The sequence below is a fragment of the Gopherus flavomarginatus genome, chromosome 8, assembly GCF_025201925.1.
Source record: "Gopherus flavomarginatus isolate rGopFla2 chromosome 8, rGopFla2.mat.asm, whole genome shotgun sequence".
NCBI lineage: Eukaryota > Metazoa > Chordata > Testudines > Testudinidae > Gopherus > Gopherus flavomarginatus.
Genome location: NC_066624.1, coordinates 5,994,056 through 6,007,361, shown reverse-complemented (window position 1 = coordinate 6,007,361; position 13,306 = coordinate 5,994,056). Strand labels below are relative to the sequence as shown.

Sequence of the window (13,306 nt, the reverse complement as noted above, 5' to 3'; positions counted from 1 at the left end):
CCAGCACTGGATTGTTGCAATGCCCGGCCCCTACCACAGGCTGTGCCTTAAGACCCTGCAGAAACTGCAATTGGAATGCAGCTACCTCCTTTAAAACAGCATATTACGCAGGAAAAAGTTTTAACAGTGCTCTGATCTACACCAGCTCCTATCTGATTTCCAGGAGAACTTTAAGGTGATGATCTTGAAATAAAAACCATTTGAGGTTTGGGATGCACAGACTGACAGCTTCCTAGTTTAAATGAAGGGCAAGAGAAAAGGAAAAAGCTGGTGGCATGTAGTTTTCAGCGAGTTACATGCCTGCTACCCACCTTGGTCTGAAAGGAGTTACGGATTTGCTGACTTTCAGAACATACAGTAAAGGCCATTGATTGTCTCAGCTGACTGGGGCATTAGAGGCATAACAAAATCTAATGGCAAGTTGAGGTTTGACATTTTCAAACTAGATATATGGTGATTTTTCCCCCATCAAACTGGGAAGGTAATTACTAGCCAGTGGAATAATAGCTCAATGGATGTGGGGGATTCTCCATCACTTGGACTCTTTAAAATTAAGACTAGCTGTCTTTCAGAAAGAGGTGATCTAGTTCAGGGTTTCGCATACTGGGGTCGCCGCTTGTGTAGGGAAAGCCCCTGGCGGTCTGATTCGATCACGGCTCCCACTGGCTGTGGATCGCTGCTCCGGGACAATGGGAGCTGCTGGAAGTGGCATGGGCTGAGGGACATACTGGCTGCCGCTTCCAGCAGCTCCCATTGGTCCGGAGCAGCTATCCGCAGCCAGTTGGAGCTGCGATCGGCCAGACCTGTGGACGGGGCAGGTGAACAAACCGGCCCGGCCCGCCAGGGGCTTTCCCTACACAAGCGGCAACCCCAGTTTGAGAAACCCTGATCTAGCTCAAACACAAGTTCTAGAGCATGATGCAGGAATCACTGCATGAAATCCAAGGTCTGTGTCATGCAGACGAGTTAGACTGGATTATCGGAATAATAGAAATATTGGGTTTGAAGAGAGACTGCAAGAGACCACCAAGTCTCTCCCTCCACACTGAGGCAAATTTAAGTAGAATGATCCCTTCTGGCCTTAAAAATCCATGAAGAGGTTGGATCCTGTCCAATCTCTAAATTACTAATTGGATCTAGAAGATGCAAGAACTCCAGTGCATAGTCTGTGAGTATCGAATTAATCAGTCACCTCTGAGATGTCTGGATAGCTTTGTTTATTTGCAGGATTTGCTATGGCCCTCACCCACCATAGAACCTGAGCCCCTCACACATTAATGGATTTATCTTCCCAAAACCCCTGTGACCTTGGTAGACATTGTATGTAAAAAATAAATCACTTAGATTTACCTCCCCTTTGTGAGGTGGGAAAGCTAGTTTGAAGTGCAGCGAATTTCAGATAAAGGGCAGTTTCATATGCAAATTGAGATACATACGATGGAAATTAATTTAAGACAAATTGCATGGAACAAGTAGTTACTTCTCTCCATGGCTACACACGAATCAAAAGAAGGATATGGTATTCTTTCAGCACCTATTCTTTCATAGGGACCTTGTGCAATCCTCTGAATTTAAAATGAAAGTTAAAAATATTCATTCTCAATTTCATCAACCTAGGTGTTATTTTGAAGTCCTCAGAATTCCAGCAATAGAGGCCAACAATTACCTCCAACAGGCAGTGGCAGTATCTTGAAATGTTTGGTTGGGGTAAATCCCAGAAAGTTTCATGGGCAACTATGGCTCTCAACAAGCCTAACCCAAAACCCAGTCACGTCAATGTAAGCTGTCAGTTGACTTCAGTGGGCTTTGGATAGAGCCCAGAAGCATTGGTGTGAATCCACAGCAGTGGGTTTTTGACTGAGTTACTCTAGATTTGCACCAGTGTAACCAAGAGCACTATCTTGGTCCATGTTATTTAGCTGGAGTTTATCCATCTCTTCTTCTCTATTCTTCCTTTCCTTTCCAACTCCATCTTTCCCTTTTTTCAGCTTCTCTCTCTATCCCCTGATCCCCAGACAGGTTCTCTTTCCTCTGGCAGGCCCAGTCTCTTTCAGCTGCTTTCCATTTATTGCACCACATAAGTCAACAGCCAACTTTAGTAATGACAAAACCCCAGCTCTGGCTTCTCACGGGGTGGGGTTGAGGGAGGTAGGGGCTGGGCATTTGGTGGCCCTTCACTCGTTCACTCGCATCTTCTCTATGGTTGCCTGAACCATAGAAAAGGGGGAAACAAAAGGCAGGGCTCAGTTCATTTGGTCTGTAGCTGCAGGCAGAGCAGTTCTAACCTAGGTAGAGCAGATCAGAGAAGGCAACCAGAACACTGGAGTATTCCCCTGCCCTAGATGTTGCCACAAAAGTGGTCACCTTAGGAAGAGGATAACAACTTCACCTATCGGAGGAGTGACAGCATTGCACCAATCCTTCCAGCATAGCTGGTGCAGATCAAATGCCAACCATTGACCAAGCAATTCAGATTCCAAGGCCAAAAGAGACCACTGTGATCATCTAGTGTGACCCCCTGTAAAACACAGGCTATAGAACTTCACCAGAGCTTTTAGAAAAACATCCAATCTTGATTTAAAAGTTGACAGTGATGGAGAATCCAAAAGGGTCCCTGGTAAATTTGTTCCCATGATTAGTTACGATCCCCATTAAAAATCTATGCCTTATTTCCAGTCTGATTACTTATTAGGACTGCATTTGTAACTCATGAGCCCTCTCCATTCTGAAATGTGCTGGTTGGTCACTACATGCCTAAATCTCTCGTTAGCATACACAGATGGCTGTCTACACTGGCCTGGAACAGAATATCATGCTTCCACTTGGGGACCTGCAGAATATCAATGTTCTCCAGAGCTTACCCTGCCTGAAAGGATTCAACCACCATTGTTACTAGTTAAGTTCCAAACACCCACCACCACCCAGGAAAATGAAGGAATAGAAATAATTTCAACTGAATTTTGTATGTGTGTCTTACCATGATGTGTAACGGTTTTCAGTGCTTCTTCAAAGAACGTCCGAAGTGGACAATGGTTTCTGTGTGAATAAAATGCAGCCCATTGATAAAAGGTATCATTTTTTGACCTTGAATTAAAGCAGACTTTTTCATGAAGTGTAACATTTTTAATCATGGTAAGACATAAATGGGCTCTCTTTCTCCCATAGGTGCTGGAACTAGGGGTGCTGAGGGTGCTGCTGCACCCCCAGCTGGAAGTGGTCCATCATATTCAGGGTTTACAATTCGGTTCAATAGCTTTCAGCACCCTCACTATACAAATTGTTCCAGCCACCCTGCTTTCTCCTTTCAAGGTCCTTCCACCTCCAGAGGGCAAACACACAGCCCCAGGAGTCTGGGGCGTAGACCAACCAATTGCGAGCAAAGAGACCAAGAGCCTGAGATGGGCAGACGGGATTGCAGGTAGATAAAATGAATCAGCAGATAAGAATTCCAGAAGGAACTAATGGAGTATCACAAGGATAAGGATGCAGGAAGGTAGAAAGAGAGAGAGAAGCTATAGAGTGTGAGGAGAAATTGGCAGACAGATTCTTGGATGTAGGGATACTTAGTAAATGTTTGTAAAATGATTTGAAGATGAAAAACACTGTAAGTGCTAAGTATTATTAAACAAAAGCGCCAGTTTACTTTGGTTGGTCAAGGACTTAAAGACTTCTTTTTAATTCTTCAGTTGTCAGTGTATAATTACTAATAATATCTGTCACTTCCATAGGCCCACAATCTAAGGTGCTCAAAAGCACTGTAGTACATTTTAATTAAACCTCATGACTCCTTGCAAATTAGGAGTCATCATCTCCTTTTTAAAGGTAGGGAAACTGAGGCACAGAGAGATGTGACTTACCCAAGATCACACTGAAAAATCAGTAGCAAAACTGAGAACAAATCACTGATGCGGGCCATGTGCTTTAACCACTAGACAACACTCTAAGGTAGCATCACGTTAGCTTTCACATGATATGACATGCTGTATACCCATTATATAAAACAATCCCCCCAACCTTGAGTAGGAAGATAATACCCCCACTATGAGACAGACTGTGGCACCTTGAAACCAGCATTTGTTGCTCACCTATGCATACAGAAATCAGGAGAGCTGTCCATAACTCACTGTCCAAGGAAGTGCAGCCACATCAATAGCAGGGTTTGTGGAGGCAACAGGTTTTACAGGCGGTGGGAAGAGTCTGATAGCTTTACTCAGGTTGGGTAACCTCCTTACTCCACAAGTAGCCTTGCTAATTTCAATGGAATTGGGTGCGAGCCACGCACACTCTGTAGGGCCCCCTTCAGGACCATGTGTGGTACTACAGATACTCCCCACCTTCATCTGTAAGGTTTGACCCTCTCCTCCAGGCAGAGCAGCCTGTACCATGAGCATGATGTCAGTCTCTAAACAATCAAGTAACAAAATAGCAACTCAGGATTTGGCTGCCTCCTCTCCTTCAAAGGCAAGCGCTTAGAGCAAGGCTCTGAACTAGCCCTGAGTCACTGCTCCTCACCCATCCCAATCTAACCTACCTCTGCCCCTGAACAACATCTGATAAGCCTTCTTAACTGGCCTGCTGGTTCTTGATTGGTCAGTATTTCCTCCTGGCCCTTCTAGGCCTCTGGAGGATCATCTCATTTCAGTCACTCTGAATGGATTTTCCTTGAGCAGGGAGGATCAGGGTGCAATGCCTCAGGCAGGGGCAAAAGAAAGCCTGATAGACCCCCATCAAAGACTGTTTTGAAGCTATGATACTATTCATTATGTGAATAAGGGTAACAGAATCTGGCCCAACGTATGTAATAGCAGCAACGGCAGCAGCATATACATGTATATTTAGGCAACATGCCTTAGAACTGGTCAGGAATTTTCCAACTAAATGTTTCCTCTCCCTCCTATACCCCAGAAAATGCCAATTAATTTATACCAAAACTGTTTCCAGGAAAGAGTCAGCATCAATAAATCACCTGATACAAAAACATTTTGAAAAAAAGTCACAAAGTTGTCAAAACGTCCCTGTTCAAAGCAATTTTATTTTGAAATTAGAGTTAATTTGTGTTTAAAAACTGATTTAAAAAAAAAAGGCTGAAATCAAAACAAAAATGTTTTGATTGACCTGATCTAAACAAATTGCAGATTATAAATTGGCAAAAGTGTCCAGGCTTGACTTTTCATCACCATTCAGGAGAAAAAAAAAATTAAGTCTCAAAAGCTATTGCAGAACGGGAAAATCATTTCCCTCCCATCTCTAACACTCTCCCCCTTATCTTAATCCCTCGACCCATTTTATGCCCCATACAGTTAGACATTCCATTTCCTTTCCTGGCGAAGGCAGCGTGAAGTTCCCCTCTATAGTTAGAAGGGAAACCCCTTGGCCTGTAGATTAGAAATCTGCATTCTAGCACAGAACTCAACAAACCCTCCCCCAGATAGGGGTGTGCCAACACCTCTGCTTTGTTGAATGCCATGCAGTCCCCAGACCTAACCAAGGCACAGATGAACTGCAGGGAAAGGAGGACATTTCCTGGATCAGATCAGGAGGCGCAGAGCCTAACATTTTCATCACACACACACAGTGCACCAATTATATGCACTGCAATACACATTCATCCTCTAAGTGTCTGTATTACTCACAAGTACATGAACTGCAATTCACCTGTGCCTGAACTGATGGAATGAGAGAAATGAATGAAATTTGCATTTATATAGCACTCTTCATCCACATAGAATCTCAATGGGTTTTATAAACACTGCAGGAATGAAATGCTGCTCATCAAAATTGCTGCCTTCCCACCAATTACATAGCACTTCTCTTCCGCACCACCACCACCCCCCCTTTGGTGGAGGCTTTTGCCTTATGAAGCTGAAGAAAATACTTCTTTGTTTTCATCAAAACACACCCACATGGGCTTGCATCCAACCCAACAGAAAGCATAGCTCCTACTGAGATAGACCCACAAGCCCTTTGCTGTAGTAATTATTGAATCCCTTACTCTAATTATCAAATCTTACAGGAGAACACAGACAAAAATGTTTCTCTAACAAAGGAAATATTACAAATTATTGTAATAGAACTACAGCTCAGCTGAGGCTGGAGAGAAACAGCATGTCGTTACCTGGAAGAGAAAGAGATTGTTAACCTGAGATAATTAGCAGGTTACATGCAAATACAACAGTGCCAAAAAAAGGGAGGAGGATGGAGAGGAAAGATACTTATGTACTGCTTGGAAATACTGAAAGCTGGGTGAGGAAAGTAAGAGGCCATGAAAAGCAAAGGAGCGCAGCCTGCAAGCAGAAATACTGAAGAACTCTGGCAGAAGGGCTAGTCTCTCCAGAAAGGCCCAGGCTGCTTCTGCCATGGCTCTTGTCTCTGCCTGCAGGGAGCACAGAAGAATCCTCTAATTGCTTCAGCAGATCACCTGCCTAAAAATTTCAAGTCAGATGTTCATTAAACAAATTAAAAGATACATAGAACTAGAGAAGGAATAGGTCCATTTCTGTGACTCCAAAGGCTTCAGACACCACAGAGAGAAATGCTACAGAAGTGCTTAGATAGAGTCTTAAACTAGTCCTGCCTCAACCCCATCCATTGCTACAGCATGGCCCAAATCTATTTTTTCTTGACACCAGTACAACTCCTTTGTTGTGGCAACACCTATGCACTGTCATAGGTACTGATGCACACACCTGCTCAATCATCTCTAGTACATTCAGAACTAGTGTGTATGATGAACATGACTTTACTACTTTATGGACACAGAATGGTCACCAGCTCCTTCCTCATTCCATTCCCCTCTCCCCATCACAGTCCCAGTTCACAAGATGGCATGTTGGCATTGCACCTGGGTAGCACTTTGGTAGATATCTATGTTCAGAGCTAGCCTTGCATCCTTGTTCTCATTTTCCTAACCTCAGCATGAGTGCTGCGTTGTTTCAATAATCATTCAGTTCATGGAGGTTAAGCCCATTAATGGCTATTAGCCAGGATGGGTAAGGAATGGTGTCCCTAGCCTATGTTTGTCAGAGGTGGTGATGGATGGTAGGAGAGAGATCATTTGATCTTTACCTGTTAGGTTCACTCCCTCTGGGACATCTGGCATTGGTCACTGTCAGCAGACAGGATACTGGGCTGGATGAACCTTTGGTCTGACCCAGTATGGCCATTCTTATGTTCTTATACTAAATAGCAGATTTAAAACTTGTATAATATTTTTTTCTTCAATACTCTCCTCTCTGTATGAGCTGAGTGGTGGGTTTCTGCCATATCAATGCCAAAAATACTCCCACAGACACAGGTCACAATAGGCGATGGAGATAGACTCAGATGACATGATGATGAGTGTTGTACATGAACCTAAATAGAATAGAATTAGGGTGCCAAATAACCAAGATGGAGCATTGAAGAGCTATGATAGTCACCTGGAAAGTTGATACTTGCATATGTGTTTTCTTTTCTAATTCCACTGGAGATTAAACCTGCAAAAGCTAATGCTAGTTTACTTTCTAACTTGCAACAAATACACTGTCCAAGGGGTACCTGCTGGATGTCAGAGCTAATAAATCAGCCAAGTTTGCTGTGTGTGATTTCTAGCTATTACAGCTGATCAGTGAATTTACTAAGTACATGCATGAAATACCCAGAGACACTGAGGGCAGAATTTTGCCCTAAGTTATACACCTGCAGCCCCACTAGCTTCAGTGCATTTGCAGAGGTAACAAAGGGCAAAATTTAAGCTATAGTGTGTGTTTGACAGTCAGATGATAAACAGAGATAATGGGGGGAAAAGATTAATATAATTAGTCCAAAAGTTAAGGGCTCCTGTTTAATTGTATTTTATCCTCATTTATCTCTCTGAATAATATTCCAAATTAAAACAAAAAAACAGCTTCATCTTAGCCTTTCTTCCTGGCAGGAACACCTGAGTTTGTGTGTATTCATTAAAATCTGGTCCTAATTGCTCCCTCATCAGCTATGAATCCTAAGAAGCTTAACTGCTAAGGGCTTAAATTGTGTTTACTGACAGAAAATACAATATTCACTAATGACTAAATGGTGAAGATTCAGTATTATTACAGGACATTTACACCTAATGCTTTGGAGACTGTGCAATACGCATTTATTCCTAGATTTTGTTCTTAAAGCTGAAAGACTTTGCTTGTCTTTTTCAACCAGCATGGCACAGAATGTGTCTAACACGGATTGGAGATGTACTTCATACCACACTGGAAACTCCACCTCCACCTTTAAGAGTGTAGAACTCTGTAGGGTCTGGGAATAAAACAATAACTGCTGTAGGATGTGGGCTGAGAAAGAAGGGCATGTTCTAGAACCTTCATGTTTTCATTCAAGAATTTTTGTACTTTTTTTTTCCCCTAAAAAAGGTGTTTTGGCAGCTGAAATGTTTTCCATGAGCTGACAGATAAGCAAGGCAGGTAAGGAGAAGGGCTTGGATTTAAATAAGAACCCGTCTGAACATCATTGCTTCCAGCAAGGTGCATTTTTATCTACAATTTTGCAGGTTCAGTTGACAATGGCTCTCCACACAAGTCTCAGGAGACCTACAAAACCTCCCCCTTGCAAGCCTCAGACATATTTGGGGGGGGGGGCTGGAGGAGGAGGAGGGTGGGGAGAAAGAAAGAAAGAAAGAAAGAAAAAGAACAAAAGAATGAATGAAAGAAAGAAAGAAAGTCTAGTATCCTTGCTGCTCCCATAGGTGGTAGGAAGGCTATGCCTCCTCCCATCTATCTAGGTTGTCATGATGTATGGATATCTGTCTTTTCAAAACTACAAACAGGCTTCCACACAACTTGAGTTCCAACTTTGTCCCCTTTGTTAACCCAGAGACTACCTATTGTCTGGAACTCTCTACAGCACACAGAGACATCTAGTGGTTGAATAATCATAGAAGATTAGAGTTGGAGGAGACCTCAGCAGGTCATCTAGTCCAACGCCCTGCTCAAAGGAGGACCAACCCCAACTAATCATCTTAGCCAAGGCTTTGTCAAGCTGGGCCTTAAAAACCTCTAAGAATGGAGATTCCACCACCTCTCTAGGCAACCCATTCCAGCGCTTCACCACCTCCTAGTGAAATAGTGTTTCCTAATATCCAACCTAGACCTCTCCCACTGCCACTTGAGACCATTGCTCCTTGTTCTGTCATCTGCCACCACTGAGAACAGCCAAGCTCCATCCTCTTTGGAACCCCCCTTCAGGTAGTTGAAGGCTGCTATCAAATACTCTACAAATAAACATATTACATAGATATTTATATTGCCCCCATCACTGTGATATCTCAAGGCTTGTCTACACCGGGAAGTTAATGCATAGTAAGCAAGGTTGTGAATTTAAAGCATGCTAGCTATTCCACACTGACTCCTCATGTTGACATTCCTCCTGTGCACTAAAAATGCAGTACACAAAGAGGTAGTGTGTAGTAAGAGTGTTTACATAGAAAGTTAGTGCACAATAACTAGAACATCTTAGCTTACATTACTAGCTTCTTTGTGCAAACAAGCTCTGAGTGCCACTGAGAGCAGCCTGAGTCCCAGTCCAGTGCCTTAACCAAAAGGTTGCCCTTCCTCCTATAAAACTTAGGTGAAAGATAGTGGTTCACAAACATTTAAGACTCATGCAGGGGTCCCACAAGGATCCTCTTAACTTCTGTGGGGATGGGGAGAGTGATCAGTTCACTTGTCCTTTTAGGGATGTACCAGGTGGTGCCCCACTTCTGTGAACCTCCTGCAGGAGACTGATGCCCGCCTGTGGCCTTTCAGAGGGAATAAGAGTCCCCTTCCAGAAGACCTAGCGAAGGACGGAGAGGACAGAAGTAACCTTCTGCCAGGCTCCTTTCTCTCCCCAGCCACATGATGATTATTTATTTAAAAATGAAAAGCACATACACTAAGGAAATTAAAACGTCATGAAGTCCGACAGCACATATCAGTGACTGTGGGGGGGAAAAAAATCAAAGATTCAAGTGGTGGCAGATGCAAGACTATCTCAGGCATGAAATCAGTTTTTATACTCCACCTGCAAGCTGGCCATGTGCAGTGACTATTCATTATTTAAGCCATAAAGTCCTCTGGGTGGTGAAGGGCCCAGTCATCTCCCCCACCCTCACTGGCTCCCTCTCCTCCTCTTCCCATATCAGTTTTCCTCACCTCTTCCACCTCCAGAGCACAGCTGCTGGTTTGCCAGGCAGGACTTACAGTGAAATGCTCCCCACAGTGGGCCAGTCTGGCCCAGTCTCTCCCATTTGCACTTTCCCTTTGGACAAAACACTCCGTGTCACAGTGTTTTAAATACACTCCTTGCACAGGACTGCCCCTGAACTCCACCTAACGAACACCAGTACTAAAAATCTGGCCTCATTCTTCCAAGACCCTGCAGAAACGACCACACTCTGGGGAGGATTTTTACCCTTACTTTACAATAAGTACCTCTTAATCTTAAGATCACCTTATTTATGCACACACAAATACACACATGTAGGCTGGCATCTTCATGAATTGGCTGTAATTCCACTCTCAGATCTCTTCTCTAGCTGACAACAAGATGCTATGATTAACTGGCTCTGATTTTCTTAAATGTCAGAAGGAAAAGAGGAGAACAGGTCAAAGCTTTCAGGAGAGTCTGATTGAGCAAGGGGATTGATTTTAAAGCATTTATTTTACCTGCTTCTCTGAATGATTTTACTCTCATGTTTGAAAAAACGTTTTTTTGCATGGTTTAAAAGTTTTCTGAGGAATGTGATTAGCAGCCCATGCTGTCCCATCCCAGTGCACATTTGGTCACAGAGAATTAATACTCCTGCGGTGCCCTGCAAAAAGGTTCTGCGGACGTGTGACAGGGGCTGGGCTTACGGGTAGTGCCATCTAGTGGTTAGGCCACTGGGCCGCCACTTCCCCTACACCTCGTCCCGGATGCCTCTCACCAGCAACCACTCCCATGCTGTGATACCTCTGTTGTGAAGCACAAGCACTTAGTGTAGCCTCTGCTGCCCTCCTTCTGTGCTTCCTGGTCTCTTCACCGTAACCCCGAACAGAGGGGAATATTTAGCCCTAAGATCATACACCTTTTTAAACCAACAGGTTCCTTCAGTGGAGTTCAGCTTCTATGCCATGTGGTCAACATCACTGTTGCGATTGGTCTGCACTTGGCCTAAGACTGTAGTTCCTAAAGTACCTGAGTACACAGCACAGGTTAGACCAGGATAGGATGACAGCTTCTGTCCCACCAACACAACTTACTTAGGATTCATCAGCACACAGACTGTGGGCTAATCAGAACAGGGCGTAAGAGGGAGGATTCCTGGACTCTGTTCCCACCTCTGACTTGCTGAGTTCTCCTGGACCTAAATTCTTTGCCACAAGTTCACCCATGGGAAAAACATTTACTTGGGGCAATAAATCATTTTGTGAATAAGCAGCAGCCAGTCACACAGCTGAACCTGCCTACATTCAAAGCTTGGTGCGGTACCACCGTTTGTGAGGTGGCACATCAGGTGTTTGGTGTGGCTATATAACATTTCCCTAGAAAGCTAGATTCATCATATGTTGGTATTTCAGTCTGGGCCTAGCACTTCGTGTCTATTGCTTTGTGTCCTTTTACATATTAGGAGGATCTGCTGGCCAAAACCCACACCTGCGATTGCCAGATATGGGCTAGCTTATATTCCTTCTGGTTGTCATTCTGGCCACATCAGTAATGCACTTTGGTACCACCATTCCATGCCTCATGCTTCCTAGCAGCTACCATTAACATCCTGAATAGCTGTCGCTCTCTGTTTTGGCACAGGGGAGCATTTGTGCCCCAGAATACAGTAGGCTGGATTTTTAAATCACACCATGTGCTGAAGACAGTTTGTAGGCTATTGCGTATGTGTCACCAGATACATTGGGCTTGTCTACATCAGAAAGTTGCAGCGCTGGTGAGGGAGTTACAGCGCTGCAACTTAGGAGGTGTACACATCTGCAGGGCACCACCAGCGCTGCAACTCCCTGTTTGCAGCGCTGGCCGTACTCCCGTTTTGTCTCGGGTGTAGAGGATCCAGCGCTGGTGATCCAGCGCTGGTAATCAAGTATAGACACTTACCAGCGCTTTTCTTGACCTCCGTGGAATAAGCAGGTATCCCAGCATACCTGAGGAAGCCTCTGGTAATCAAGCTGGTCTCCTTCCCCGGCTTGCTCTCGCGTTCCCCGAACCCCGAGCAAGCAGGTCTCCTTCCCTGCGGTTTGCAGGGTGGTTCCGGGAACGCGAGAGCAAACCGGGAAAGGAGACCAGCTTCGCCGCGGTTTGCTCTCGCGTTCCGCGAACCACCCTGCAAACCGCAGGGAAGGAGACCTGCTTGCTCGGCGGTTCGGGGAACGCGAGAGCAAACCGGGGAAGGAGACCAGCTTCGCCGCGGTTTGCTCTCGCGTTCCCCGAACAAGCAGGTCTCCTTCCCTGCGGTTTGCAGGGTGGTTCGCGGAACGCGAGAGCAAACCGCGGCGAAGCTGGTCTCCTTTCCCGGTTTGCTCTCGCGTTCCCCGAACCGCCGAGCAAGCAGGTCTCCTTCCCTGCGGTTTGCAGGGTGGTTCGCGGAACGCGAGAGCAAACCGCGGCGAAGCTGGTCTCCTTTCCCGGTTTGCTCTCGCGTTCCCCGAACCCGAGCAAGCAGGTCTCCTTCCCTGCGGTTTGCAGGGTGGTTCGCGGAACGCGAGAGCAAACCGCGGCGAAGCTGGTCTCCTTTCCCGGTTTGCTCTCGCGTTCCCCGAAACCCCTTGAAGCCGCCCAACAGCGCTGCAGTGTGGCCACATCTAACACCACTTGCAGCGCTGGTTGCTGTAAGTGTGGCCACTCTGCAGCGCTGGCCCTATACAGCTGTACTAATACAGCTGTAACAACCAGCGCTGCAAAATTTTAGATGTAGACATGGCCATTGGCTCTGAAGTGGAGGGTGGGAGGGGTGCCTGTGCAGGCAGCCGCTCCAGTAGAAGATTGGGGGTGTTTCTATTCATTTAGTTAATGACAGCTTTTAACCAACTTTGTAAGTAGTTGTTAGCAGCTCTGGCTCTCAGAATGCTGTGTGACCACCACACACACAAGCACTTAATGCTCAGTAACCTCAGCTGCTGATCTCATTTCACCCTTGCCAATAATCTGCTACATGTATATCTTCCTGAAACCAATGCGTCACAGTATTACTGTGTTATGGCAGACACTAATCATGCCTGTGTAGCTGCACCATTGTCCCCAGCTCCTTGTGCAGTAGGGCGTCCCCACAGTACAGTGCCCCACATGCTGCTGCTTCTGAGCACTTCATCGC

At 45.2% G+C, this 13,306-nt stretch overlaps 1 long non-coding RNA gene across 5 annotated transcripts in view; it reads left to right on the top strand.

The window, feature by feature from the left end:
* LOC127056706 (uncharacterized) overlaps window positions 1-13,306 on the top strand; it is a 92,388-nt gene that overhangs the window by 37,884 nt on the left and 41,198 nt on the right. The window contains exon 3 of one of the 5 annotated variants that reach the window (XR_007775877.1): window positions 8,382-8,432. The exons of the other annotated variants lie outside the window; for them this stretch is intronic. This is a non-coding gene — a long non-coding RNA (uncharacterized LOC127056706). The remainder of the gene's footprint in view (window positions 1-8,381; window positions 8,433-13,306) is intronic. 5 annotated transcript variants of the gene reach the window in all.